Source organism: Lynx canadensis, chromosome D3, assembly GCF_007474595.2.
Source record: "Lynx canadensis isolate LIC74 chromosome D3, mLynCan4.pri.v2, whole genome shotgun sequence".
Lineage (NCBI taxonomy): Eukaryota > Metazoa > Chordata > Mammalia > Carnivora > Felidae > Lynx > Lynx canadensis.
Window position 1 is genome coordinate 54762775 of NC_044314.2, and position 15115 is coordinate 54777889.

The window sequence follows — 15115 nt, forward strand, 5'->3', positions numbered from 1 at the left end:
ACTCCCTACTCACCTCTGATTTTATTCCCACTTCACAATCCTCCCTCTCTCCAAGTGCAGAGATAGGACGGAGGGGGAAGAGCTGAAGAGTAATTAGAAATTGATCCCACAGATGATCAAACACCAACTTTGATAGTTGTTTCAGTTGGGACCCTGTAGAACAGTGACTAAAATATATAACAAGAACTAAGAGTTGTCTTTGAAGAAGGAATAGCTCTCTGCTTATGAGAAAGTGGTATTAAAAAGGAAAGCCCTGGTTAAAAAGAAAACCTATCATAGCATCCTGACATGGTCAATGGCTCCAATACTTCCCAAGATTCTTTTTATCTCAGACATCACTAAGGTAACATTTCTTTGATGGCCTTGCCATCCTTCGTTCAAAGGAAAATTCAGGGCATTTCTACCGCTTCACACAGCACAATTTCCAAATCATTATGGAGCATAAGCATTACTAAGCTATGAGCAACTGAGCCATAAAACTACACTCTGTGGAAGACAGGAGGAAATCTGAAAATTGTAACATACTAAAATCAAGCCCAATTCATGTGCAGGCAAAATTTAAAACAATGCATTAAGCCAATTCTCAATGAGCGTCTTGAAACTACAATGAGTAGGCAGAGTGTGGTTGCATTCCAAGGGTATCCACAGAATATAGTCACAAAGGCTTTCATGGAAGATACTAAAGTTCCATCTTGAGGCCAAGAAAACTGGTAAGAGAGCAAGGTCTGTTTTCTTTATTTTTCAAAAATGTCATTTTCAATTTGCAAGTTCATTAAGAAAGGCCATCTATATAAGCCACTATATTTCAATAATAATAAAACCTCAGTGTATTTACCTGCCTAAGTAAAGATATTATATCTTAAACGTTTATGTTTAGGTCTCAAAGTATCTTATAGTCATCATTAATATCAAAACTATTTTACAGAGCTTCTGATTAAGATAGTATTGAATTTTTCATCAAGGTATATTTCAGAGTCTTTTTTGTGTTTTAACAAAATTCCTAACATCTGATTGCTTCACTAATAGTTACTGCTGTTATAAAAATTTAAAGTTATGAATGCATCATCTGTGGAACAGCAAAGAACACTGATAACCTATAATGCTTTTCTGAGTTTTTTTTTTTTTAAACACGGTGCTGTATCGTCTTATTTTCTTCTGTATGATCAAATTTAAACATTCAGTGAGTATGTAACTTTGCTGTAAGTGCTAAGAATGCAAAGACTAAAAAGACCAAGGAGTGCACGGTCCAGTTTGGAAACCAAAACAAATAAACCTAGCACGTGAAATGTGTTAATAAATAAATCACATGGAAGGTCCCAGGAGGAGAAATTGCTTTTACCTCTTATAGGTAGCTATTATAGATTGTTATGGAAATATGGACATATTTCCACAAAGTCTGAAGATTTTGATAGAAATCAACCGGAACACAAGGTAGGGAAAGAGATTTTGTGAAGGCTCGATTAAATCAAAGGTGCAGCATTTCAAGGGACAGAATAAAAGGAGAACGAAGAGGAGATTGGACATTTGTGTCCTTACATCCCTATCTGATTTCCATACTTCAGACAGTAGCCACTGAAAGTTACCAAGTAGGATAATCACATTTGAACTTCAGAAACAGAACTGTGCAGCAGCTGGACGAACTTTCAGCACCTCCCACTCAATCCACCTCCATCTTGGCCTTCTCCCCCTTCAATTCTGAGGCACATGTGTCCACCCCTTCTGTGGTCTCAGCCTGGGAATCCCCAGAGGGAACGTGACCCATCTCTGGTCTCTTCTCCCTTCTACTTTCAGCCTTGTCTTTGCCATGAACATTTCTGGGTAAGAATTCCATTATCAAGTATTAGTTCAATTCCAGAAGGAACATTTTCCAAAAAAAAAAAAATAATGGCAACACTGTAAAAAGCCCTAGGGCATTCCCCCCTAAACACAGCATGCTTTCGAAGGTGGCAGTTATGGGAAAGAGCGAGATAGAGTATTATTGCTCCTATTTCCATTGTTTGTCCCTCCCATGATTTTAGAGCTGCTTGTGGCATTTTAGCTGGGGGGCTAGGGGAAGTGACCCCAACAACTCAAAATGTGGAAGAAAATGCCTCTTTGATGAGCTCTGTTTTTCTTTCTAGATGCATTCAAAATGAACAGCTATACCGGACATACTTTTTCAAGGTTTGTTTGAATTAAATATATTTATTCTTTTATTATAGCTCAATAAATGCAATAGCCTGTCATAGTCTGGAGAATCTTACAATCCTCTTGTTCTCTTGAACACACCCCCACAGTACATTCTGACTCTCTTCTTAGCCAAAGTAGTAGCTAAAGAGAGTAGGAGGCAAACACATGAAGCCAGCAGGAGATCTATCAAATGTGGGACTTCATCATCAATGGGTCTAAGTCTCCTCCATTTTCTCTCCTGTAAACACAACCAACAGCTATGATTTTAATTCATTCTTGCCCTCATTTATAATGCATTAAAGTTGCCCTTTCCAAGCTCTAAAAAAAATCTGTGGTAGAAACCCTCATTAAATTTTACACACACACACATGCACGCACGCACACAAACAATACCACTGCAAAAAAACAACCTCATAAGAATGATATAGAAGACTGATGATGGAAATAACCCATGATTCTCAGATGTTTAAAAAAAGTAATTACCAGAACCATTGTATCTCTTACAATGTATCTATTACACATTATGAAATCTAATGAAGCTCTTCTGGAGGCTAAAATAAACTTTTTAACACTTTTAATTCTAGGACTTTAGGATGGAAAAGTGGGTATTTTTGAACAAACAGCACTAGATACAATTTTAAAAATGGTTATTAACTTTGTCATCATTCATAAGAGAAAAGTATTTTAAAAACCAGTATCAATACTGTTTTCTTATCTCAGTTTGAGGATTACGCAGTTGAATACAGAAATCATTTTTTACAGTTTTTTAATGTTTATTCATTTTTCAGAGAGAGAGAAACAGAGCATGGGTGGGGGTGTGGCAGAAAGAGAGAGAGACACAGAATCCAAAGCAGGCTCCAGACTCTGAGCTGTCAGCACAGAGCCCGACGACACGGGGCTTTAACTCATGAGCCATGAGATTATGACCTAAGCCGAAGTTGGAGGCTTAACCAACTGAGCCCCCAGGCAACCCCAGAAATCATTTTCAATGTAGAAAATCAATTCTTCATATTGTCAGCGTTTGTATTCACTGTAAGCTTATAAATCTATGAGTATTAACATAAGTTAATGAAAATAATTTACACAGGCTCAGTCTGTGTTAGCCATAAGAAATATTACATATTTATAAGTATTATGATGTAGCATCAGGATTTTACCAGTTGCTAAGCTTAGTGTTCATGGTTGAAAGCACTCAATCATTGAAAGTGGGAAGCAGCTGTGCCACAATACCCAGCAGCTCCAAATCTGGGGATGGAAGCAATTGGTCCTGTCCTTTTAATGATGGTGAAAAACAAGACTCCTCCTTGAGTTGGAGATGAACTCCTTGAGAGTTTATCACTAGCAACTTCCGACTTCAAGTAGCCTCCAGCCCACAGATCACACTCACTTTAAAATCAGAGTCTAAGAGAGGATACTAATGATTTCCAAAGCTGGTAATATCCATCTGGACACCGAACACAGCTTTTGAGCATTCCAAGAAGGGCCAGAGCGGAACAATAGGTCATCTGAGGAAAATACTAAAGCAATTCAGTTCAATAATTGAAAATAATAATGAGAACTCAAAACCTGTTACAAGAACATTCTATATTTTACCGGTTAGGACATCCCTCGATTCTCGGTATTACGTAACAAAGAGAGGAGGTAGCTGGGAATGAAATATACACTCTGAAACATTTTTTTCATGAATGTTTTATGCAGGAAACCCAGTATTTTCCAACAATTGTATTTGTCCAATGTTTTTCCCTCTTCAAAGTTGTAAGCAATCAAGAGCTTTTAAATTCTGGAATTTCTGATTCAATCTGGAAATCCAGTAATACATGTCACTCAAGATTGTAAATATAATGAACCATGCTTCTGGTCTCTGTAGAAAATCAAGTATTTATATCTGTGCTTCAATGAAATATAAGCCACATACAATAAAATCATGTACAGCTCAGTATTTGGGAAAACAGATGCTTTTGTATCGACACCACTCAATCAGGATATAGAATATCCTTTGCACCTCAGAAAGTTCCCTTGTGCCCATGGTACCTGATACTCCCACCCCACTCTCCATCACCATAGATCATCGTTCCGCTTTCTGTCCCTCCAGTTTGCCTGTCCCAGAGTTTTCTAGCAGCAGAATCGTACAGTATGCGATGCTTTGTGCTTGGCTTCTTTCGTTTTGTAAAATGAAGTTGAGATGTACGAAGATCTGTGAATTAATAATCTGTTCCTTTACAGAAGCTGATAGCATCTCATTCTATCCCTCTTCTACAGTTTGTTTACTGGCGGTATTTCCAGTTTTTGTTATAAAGCTTCCAAGAACACCTGAAACCAAGACTTTGTGTAAACTTGTGTTTTTATTTCTTTTGAGAGATACCTAGTGCTGGGGTCCTGAGACACAAGGAAAGTGCTTGCTTTACTTGATAAATTGTTGCACAAAGCAGTCACACATTTGCACTTGGAAGGTATGAGATTTACATTGCTCTGCCTCCTTCCCAGCATGTGTGGGCTTTCCTTTTACTCATCCCGCTGGGTGTGATTTCATCTGAGGTTTCCATTCACATGTATCTAAAGATGTTGAGCATCTCTTCATGAGTTCATTTGCCATTTCTTACATATTCTAGACATGTCTACTCAAATAACTAGGTTAAGTTGTCGAGTTCATATGTATACTAAGCACAACATTCTATCTCTTTTACATAGGTTTTCCCAGTCTGTGTCGTGTCTTTTAATTTCCTAAGCAATGTATTATGAAGAACAATAGATCTTAATTTTTACAAGTCTAATTTATCATTTGTTTTCCTTCTTATAAGTGCTTTTTGCCTCAGCTAAAGTCCCAAAAATAATCTTTTGCTTTCTTTCACATGTTATGGATTGTATGTCTATCATCCAGATTGAATTGATCTTCTTTATAGGTGATGCAATGATTGGGGTTTACTTTTTCCATATGGATATACAATTCTTCCAGCATCATTTGTTGAAAACAGTAGCATTTCTGTATGAAATTGCTTTGGCTCATCCATCAGAAGTCAAATCACCATATTCGCAGACTTTTTTTTTTCATTGGCCTATATAAATATACTTGAACTCCACACTATCTTGATCAATGTAGTATGTAATTTTCCAATGTAGTATATGGTAACAGTTGAAATAAAATACTGTAAGCTTTTGAACTCTTATTAAAGTACTATTTTCTTGGGCACCTGGGTGGCTCAGTTGGTTGGGCTTCTGACTTCAGCTCAGATCATTATCTCATAGCTTGTGGGTTTGAGCCCCGCATCGGACTCTGTGCTGACAGCTCAGAGTCTGGGGCCTGCTTCAGATTCTGGGTCTCCCTCTCTTTCTACCCCTGCCCCCCTCCTTGCGCTTTGTCTCTCAAATATAGTTTTGTTTTTTTTTTTTTAACTTTTTAATGGTTATCTATTTTCTTTGGGGGTGCCAGGGTGGCTCAGTCATATTCAGATTTATTTCCTCATGGCTTTTTTTATTTAAAAACATTTTTTTAATGTTTATTTTTGAGAGAGAGAAACACAATGTGAACAGGGGAGGGGCAGAGAGGGAGACAGACTACAAAATTGACTCCAGGCTCTGAGCTGTCAGCACAGAGCCTGACGTGGGGCTCGAACTCACGACCCGGGAGATCATGACCTGAGCTGAAGTTAGACATTTAACCCCCTGAACTGCCGAGGCGCCCCACCTCCTGGGGTTTTCTTTGGGGAAAAAAAAAATCCAAGGACCAATAAAGACTTGGACTAGTACTACTGCAAATTTCCATTAGTTAGAGAAAGTGAAAACTCAAAGGAACATGTTTTAGAAAGCATTCTTAAGCTCCTGACTCAGAGGCAGGTGTGAAAGTGAGAAATGGTGTTTTAGTGATTGTAATCGCTGTAATTTCAGGCCTCTTGCCCAGCCTGCCCCAAGGAGACAGGGAAACCCCTGCACTCTTTTGCATTTTATATGCCTACAGAGTTGATCCTTTGTAAAATGCAATTTGATGTTCGCCTGTAGGACTTGAAGCTGTGAAGACACCTCCCCGAAGGCAGATTAGGGGCTTTTTGCCACCACTTTTGCAAACAGAGGTCAAGAAGCTTCCAACCATCATCACAGCAGAAGGACTCGTTGGCTACATAAAGTAATAGGGAGATGCTTCAGCAGCAACATCAGGAAATTCAGAAATCAAAGGAAATCCACACGTTTCAAGTTGCTCCACCAAGAACTTGAGTTATCCCGTTTCTTTCCATCAATTTGTATGAAAATGGCATTCATCTGCTAACACTAAAAACGTCAATTGATACTTAAGTTGTTACAGATGAAGACATGAAATTCACTTATGTATTCAGTTAGAAATGGTGTTTTTCATGAATGGGTGGCATTGATTTAGGGACTCAAAGGATAGGAGTTTTTTGGTTGCTGTTTAATCTGAGGATGTGGTCAAATTATCAAAATAACCACAAATTCTTTCCTTCTCTGTATTAATAGTGAGGTCACAGATCCTCCCCTCCAAACGTCTGTTGCTTTGGCCAGTGCAACAACACCAGAAGTGGTATGAGCAGAGTCTTGGACAGTGACTGTGCACTGGACCTTTTCCTCTGGATCCTTTCAATACCCAGTGTCCCTGAAAAGAGGCTCAGGCCATCCTGCTAGAGTTGACAAGTACATGGTCCCAATTACCAGCCAACTGCCAGATCTGTGAGTGATGCAGTCTAAGGACTAAGCAGTTCCCAGCTGACTCTCTAGCTGATCTCAAATCCATGGCTAACCTAAGATCAGCAGAACCTCACCCAGAGCAGCAGAAACTGGAGTTAAATAAATGGTTGTTGTATTCAGCCATTAAATTTGGGGTGGTTTGGGGCGCCTGGGTGGCGCAGTCGGTTAAGCGTCCGACTTCAGCCAGGTCACGATCTCGCGGTCTGTGAGTTCGAGCCCCGCGTCAGGCTCTGGGCTGATGGCTCGGAGCCTGGAGCCTGTTTCCGATTCTGTGTCTCCCTCTCTCTCTGCCCCTCCCCCGTTCATGTTCTGTCTCTCTCTGTCCCAAAAATAAATAAAAACGTTGAAAAAAAATTTAAAAAAAAAAAAAAATTTGGGGTGGTTTGTTAACCATCAACGGTTGAGTGATACACGATGTGAGCGTGATATGGCTTTAGGTAGGCGGAAAGAACTTTGTAGATGAGAATATTAATTTCAGCACAGCTGGAAGGACAAAAGGAGAATGGGACTAAGAGCAGGTTCTTACATTTCAGTCAATTTGACGGAATATATGAAATGTCATACCTCTAATTAGATTACTGGGTTTACGTTCAACCCAGACCATTTGAGATGACAGACCAAGAAAGAGATCCAGAATATGTCCTGTCCCTTATCTTGGCCCATTATGCCTCTAGGTTCAAGACCGGTTCAAAACAAGAGTTGAACTGGGTTGAGATATTGGAATGAGACCTAAGAAATATGTTTTTGGAGATTCAAGCATTTGTTTTCATTAAGATAATCTTTACGGCCACGTAAATCCGTTTTCATTCTACTAAGCTTACAAAAAGCAGTAAGAAGTTTATTTAAAAAAGAAACTTGCCACTAAACTTTTCTTACTTTTTTTTTTATCTCACAGTGCACAAAATATTTTTTTCCATTGGAAAAAAAAAACCCTAATTTTGCTTTTAGATACAGAGTCAGATTGTAAAAAATTGATAGTTGTTGTAACTAGTTACTAATAGTGATGGGTCTCATCAAAATGGCCATAATGTATCTTGTTAGCAGTCCCATATAGGAGCTAAAGTTTCCATTCGTTTGCTTTTGATTTCTACTGAATTTCTAGGAGTTAATTAATCAGTATCATTTTACTCTTACCCCCCTTTCAGATCACGGTCAAAGAACCCTTCACAGGGTTCACTATTTACAACTATTTCACTATTTCACTATTTACAACTTCAGTCTCTTTCAGTTTTACTATGGGTTTCATAGAGAGTTGTGCTCACCTTCTTTATGGGACTTCCCTCAGTGAATATTTGCACTTGCATTGAATGATGTCTGTCTTCCTCATGGATTTGTAAACTCCTTGAGAGGCAAAGACCAAACATCTTTAGACTTTGCAATTCATTCTCGGCATGGAGCTCAGCGTCTGGCATCTAGCATTCACTGAACCAATATTTGTTGAGAGGATGAAGTAATAAAGAGCGATCTCTTTAGCATGCATGCTGCCTCAGTTTAAATGCTAACAATGCCAAGTGCTGAGGTAAATTTATTCCAGTGAGATGCAACAGCGGGGGCACCAAACAGGAAAAAAACAAAACAAAACTTTTAAGAATCAAGAAATGGAATGGCCAGGTGGAACCAAAGCTGGGTGGTCCACAGGGAGAGATGGGTTTAGAGAGGGGGTTAGGACACCAATCATACGGAGCCTTCCAGGCCCGGGTCAGAGCTCAGAGTTTACTCTGAGTGCAACGGGAGAGGCTGCAGGGATTCAACAGGGTAATGATGGAACGTATGCTAAGATCGTCCTTGGCTGCTGTACCAGCAGTGGAGTGAAGGGAGGCAGGGGTGGGAGCTAGGAGAGAAGTCAGGCACTCTAAAGTAGGGAAGATTTTGACCTCTTGAGGTTCATGCTACAGATACGGAAAAAAGTGGATAAATTTGTGACGTTTTCTTGAGGATCACTAGGATATGTTTGACCGATGAGAAGAGGAATCGAGCTATTTCCCTGGTTTCTGTCCTGAGCAACTGAGTGGGTGGTGTTCCATTCACTGACACACAGAGTCTATGGATGGGATAGAAGGGGCCTGAGTGGAGGCATGGAGAAAATAGCATTATGTGGAAGCATTTAAGTCAAACTTTAAAAGTAAACAAGATGGAAATTGGACATACTGTGCAGGCACTAATACAAAGAAAGCCGGAATAGATTCAGTGAGGACAAGATTTTAGAACAAGAGATATAACAAGGGTAAACAGAGACATTTCAGTGGTAAGTCAATTCATCAAGACGACTTGACTGTCCTTAATGGATCTGCACCTATTAACAACGCCTCTTATCACAGGGGGTGGTATGTGTTAGAACCCAAAGAGAAATGGACAAGCCCACAGCTATAGTAGAGAAACACAGTTTTTACAGGCAAATGGATGCTTCTTATTATCTTTCCTAATCACACATGCTAATGAATTCACTCCAGTTTCTAATTTGTATTATGGAATATACATAATTCTAACTGACTTCTTTAGAACTGCCAAAATTATAGAATCTTAGTTCTTCCTGGCTTAAAACTTCTCTGATACCAGTGCCAGGGATTTCCAAATCTTCATGACTCAATAATCCAACATGAGTATTATTTAACAAAAATAAAATACTGAATGTCAGTATTTACTATTTACTGTGAATGCACATGTTCTGTCCGTGAAAAACACAAGTTACTTCAGGCTTCTAAGTGTGATGTCAAGCCCACTAAAAATCCTTAACTTTGGAATTTTTTTTATTAAAAGATTGGAAAGACTTTCACATTTAATTTTTTTTTCAACGTTTTTTATTTATTTTTGGGACAGAGAGAGACAGAGCATGAACGGGGGAGGGGCAGAGAGAGAGGGAAACACAGAATCGGAAACAGGCTCCAGGCTCTGAGCCATCAGCCCAGAGCCTGACGCGGGGCTCGAACTCACGGACTGCGAGATCGTGACCTGGCTGAAGTCGGATGCTTAACCGACTGCGCTACCCAGGCACCCCAAGACTTTCACATTTAAAATTCTCGCATTGAAAGTTTCCATGTTAACACCTGTGGTAATAGCATCATTCACATGTACCATTTTTATAGAGCCTTAAAATTCTAGAACACTTCCAGAAACATTATCTCACTCAATTCTCACAACTCAGTAAAGTTGTTTCAGGAAACAAAGTGTATTTCAAGAGGCCAAAAAAGTAAGGGGCCTTAAGTCACAGCTACCTGGTCTTTGACTTCACGTCCGCTCTTTCCTTCCCATAGACTTAGTTTTTAGGGCAAATGTAACAAAATAGAAGGTATTTGTGCACCCACATTATTCTTCTTGGCCTGCTAACCCTCCATACTTTTTAATTGTATTGTCAGATTTTCAATACACCCAAGTAGATCTTAGTAAATTTTCCAAGAAATAGACAAAACATTTTGCTATTCCTAGACAAAATTGACTTTTACAAAAAATAAGATGTAAAAGGACAATTCACTAGACCTCAATCTTCTTGAAATCCTTTTATAGAAGTGAACCTAAATAAGGTTATGTATGCAACAACTCTCCTGGAACAATGTCTAGAGTATTTAAGACAGTCGACGTTTCAGTGTTATTTAACAGCGAAGGTGTACCTAACTGTTTCATGAATATCATCTAGTTAATTCCAGACCTGTATGGAATTCTATGCTCTTTCCAGTCAATTCATACCAAGAATTATGAATTACTGTTATCCATATACTTTCAGGATGAGGGGATACTAATAACATAAGGAAAACGTGAATAAGGAGGAGAAGTATCCGTTTTCTTATAAAGTAGAAATAAGATTGAATAAGAATATACGCTAAGTACAAATGACATACGTTTTGAAAAAACAAAAAGATTTAAGTACTAAAAGCTTTTTGTCCCTGCGGTTGCCCCAACAACTGAAATTCAACAAGACAATTGTGTTATCCTTGGATTCTGCCGTAAACAATACCAAATATGATTAGGTATTGACTTAATAAAAGGTCATAGCAATTGAAGTTGGCTTGAAGTCTCTATTAACCACCAGTATCAACCAAATGTTTAGTTTCCTTCAGAACACTGGAGAACATAACTTTTCTTCTAAGGAACTGTTCTGGAATATCCTAGACATATGTAATGCGATACCTGAAGTTTTCCCTTAGACTTTCACCATCCTTCAATCTACCCCTATTTCTACTCCTACCCAAGAATCAAAGCAGATACTGTAGGAGAAATAGGACAGACCACCTAGAAACTTTTCCAAAGCGGTACTGATGTTCTTAACACTGCCTAGTTCCATCAGACCGAAAACAGATTTTGGGTCTTAACTCTGAAGGCAACTTTTTTTTCTTGAAGAGCCTTTGACAGGAGAGTAAAGTGGAAAACATGACAAAATAAAAGGTAGTTTTGAAATTAACTGATATAGATTAGTCTCTATGGCCACTCTACCCACACTCTATGCCTCTGCGCATTTCTTGGGGGCGTGACCTTGAGCAAGTCGCTGAATTCCTTGATCGTCATTTTATCGGGAAATGAAACGGCGATACATACTGCATATAAAGTCAGAACTTCAGCTGGAGTAGGTAGTGCAAAGTGAAGGTGTCCTGGTTACCTAGTAGTTTATCATTTCACAGATTCAATAGCTTAGGTCATCAGGTGCAAGAGTAAAATGTTATGGATGAAATGGCCCAAATCTGCTATTAAGAATCATTAAAATGTGAAGCAATTTAAAAGAGAAGTCGTACAGTTCCCCCTGGAAAGAATCAAATTGGGGAGTTTTAAAAGCAGTTGTCCTTGGAGGTAATTTGGTCACATCGCAAAATGAGATTTGCATTCAAACTGGAGTTATTATATTCTACGGGCACAAAGTGACGAACGTAATGAATCACGTTCAAGATTTAAGCCATGACCTGAGATCTTGCATATATTCCTGTTTTGTTAAAAATTCCGCAGAAAATTCTGCTTCAAGTTCCGGCAACTAAAGACAACATCGGTGATCATACCAGAGGTGGGTAAGAATGTATTTAGGAAGAATAATTACAACAATAGCAGCCAATAGCAGTATCAGTAATAGCTCACATGTGTGGCATGTTTCTGTGTCATACACTAGGTCTCATTTAATATTCACAGAACATCTTATGGGTAGATATTCTGTCGTTCTCATTTCAAACATGAAACTATTCGGAAGTAAGGTAATTGACCCGATATCAAGACCCACGACAAAGCGGCAGATTTGAAATCATCAAGCTTAAATGATCAGTGACCTTCAGAAATTTAATACATGCCAGATTTTTAAAAACTTCTACTCTTGAAAAATATAATAATGTCCTCCTATGGTTGACTAGGGAAGATGAAGGAATATTTGTGGTAGGAGAATTTACAAATGAGAAATTTAAGCCCTCCAAGAAAACAGTATTAAGATCAGGGATGAGTAAACCTACAAAAGCCCTGACACATGTTTGCACAACCATGTAGTATAGTCATTTATTGAACGCTCAATGTGTACGTCCAGTACTAAGCACTCTTCGTAAATTAGCACTTATAATTTTCACAACTACTCCAGAAGACGTCATGGCCAAAAGGTGGCATAGTCAGAGTTCGAACCACAGATGCTCATTTGGTTCCAAAGCCCATGTTCTCAGCCACCGTGCTATGATCAAGGGCCTTTACATACCTTCAATCTTGCCAGTTTCCATTTATCAGGTTTTGTTCACTAGGTAACTTTCGGGACATCCCTTCCCCACATTGTATATAAGACACTTGAAAAGTTGTTACACATTGCAGGTGAATATGCATTCCAAGAGGTCTGGTCCCGAATCTTCTACCTGAATATTCAGTGTCTTTCCTTTTACATCTAGGAGTACTGACTTACCTGGAATCTCAGGTATCTGAGATGCAGAATAACCTGTATGCCTGAGAAGCAAAACCTTTGGACAACTTGTAATTCTCAACATCTACCCACCCAAGACAAATTCGTGTTATGGCCAAAGCACCATTTTCATCACGTAGCTTGTGTCCTCATGGTACCCACTAGAGTGTCCTTCTAAGAGACGGCCTGTGACCTTTGGTCATTTAATTCATCACCCTCCAGGACTGCCTGCAGTAACTACTCCACTCTGATTCAACTTTACCGTTCTTTTTTCAATTCCAGGTCTGTTTTGCTGATTAAACCCAACTGGAGTGACTGGCAATTTAGTATATTGAAACAGAAGATTTTGATGTTGAGCACAAGATATACGGAAGTGAACTCACATGGATTTGAAGTACAGGTAAAGGAAGCTCACAGTTAGGGAAGGATTTGCATAAAGATAATCATAATAGGTACATTTTCATCATAACCCATTTCAAGGAGATAGCCTCTCCAATTTACAGTCATTTTACAGCAGTAAAAATAATGTAGATTATAGCAATTACAGGTTTCATAAAACTGTATTGCTGTTATATTTTACAAGAATGCTTGCGTTGAAACTCCCCTTGTACTAAATGCTAAGTCCCTATACTTTACGTAAGTAATAAAAATAACTTTAAGTACATCAGCATATGCTTAGCTAGTAATAAACATTTCAATCCATATACCCATGTTTTTTTGCAGTAGCCTATTTTTTCCCATCCAAATTGTGTCTGGTTATTTAACGTAACTCTCCCATTTCTAACAAGGCAGAAAGATTTCAGAGCAGCTCATGAGGTCAGATACTACCTGCCAAGAGCAAACATATTTTGAAACCCTTACCTGATCTCAGTGAGATGAGCGTGATCTGTTCCACAACCCCACTGACGTGAGTTAACTGGATGTGTGCTGGTCCCTTCCAGAAAGTGTACCGGGAAGAGGGATGAGCAATGACCACTGAAGGTGCTCCAAAGCACCATTCACAAAGTCCTGAAACACAGATGGCGACAGAAAATGAACACATATCTGTTAAAGCTGTGTAGTTACTTTTTCAAAATTACACATACTTGTCAAACCACATGAATACCAGCCTCATCGTATCTTTTCAGTGTAATTCATTGGCAGGCTAACCTACTCATCAAGAATGTCAGCTCTGGGTCCAACGCCCAGACTTCATGTCACATTTCAGCCACCCACCTCCCTCTTGGACAAGCTGTGGACACCTTCTGCAGATGACTACGAAAGGAACAAATTAATAAAGGTGCTTTCAACAGTGGCTGAGTAATGAGTAGTTATTTCCCTTCCCTCATGTTTCTCCTTTTCTCAGCAAAAGAAAAAGAGAACACTCGTTTATTGAGCATGTACTATAAAGCAGTGGGTGGTACTTTTTAGAAATTCTTATTTCATCTTCAGCTGACTTATTACTTCTCTTTTGCAAATAAGGAACCCAAGATTCAGGCAACTGGTAGTTTTTCCAAATTACACAACAAGACAGCAGTACAACTGGGACTGAAGCCATGTCTGTCTGATTTTCCAAAGCCTTTGCTGCTTCTGAACTCCCATGTTGGAAGAGTGATTTGGAATATTTTGATGCTATCCATAGCAAAGAGCAAATATATCAAATTTAGCTGTTACTATTGGTTTCATGAAAAATACTAATTTTCATAAACTTGCCTTAAGTTTATACTAAGTTTTACGTGATAGAGTGCAACTGAAATTAGCCAATGAAACTCAGCATGTGAAACACATTAGAACATTCAAAGAAATTTTTCTACTTAATTATCATGAAGGAGTGATTTATACTAACATTTACTACCATGGAAAGATAATGGACAAAAGACAACTTTTTCAAATTACTTATCAAATTTACAGAACAATTAAGGCTATATACTAAGTCAATTTGATAATTTTTTTTCATTATAATAGTAGTATCTTTATTAGAAATCTGAATACAATAGAAAATAAAAACATTTACCCTATTTCCACCACCTCATTATAGCCCTTGCTAACAACATGGTATATTATTTTCCAAACTATTTTTCTAAGGTGAGCTTTTTTCCTACACATAAAACAATACTGTATTGTTTACTTACTTAATATGAACAAGCAGTTCAAAGTTTTAATAGTTCATAAATATTTTATTAAATAATGTATTATACACTTTACATAAAGTTTCACTTTTTTTATATTATGGAGCACAGATGCGTAATCCCTTATGACAATACCAGACTCCAACAATTCTCTTAAGGATTTTCTTAATTCTTATTTGGTAGGAAAATCACATCTGGCCTGAACTGACATGAAGCCACTATTTACAATGCTCAATATGAATATTCTTATAATTTACAAAGAAAGTATTAATGGGTTTAACTATGGGCCCTTCCCCAGAAC

General features: G+C 38.4%; 1 long non-coding RNA gene across 1 annotated transcript in view; it reads right to left on the minus strand.

Moving 5' to 3' along the window:
* LOC116738402 overlaps positions 1-15115 on the minus strand; it is a 296291-nt gene that overhangs the window by 161991 nt on the left and 119185 nt on the right. The window contains exon 2 of the long non-coding RNA XR_004344296.1: positions 13568-13714. This is a non-coding gene — a long non-coding RNA (uncharacterized LOC116738402). The remainder of the gene's footprint in view (positions 1-13567; positions 13715-15115) is intronic.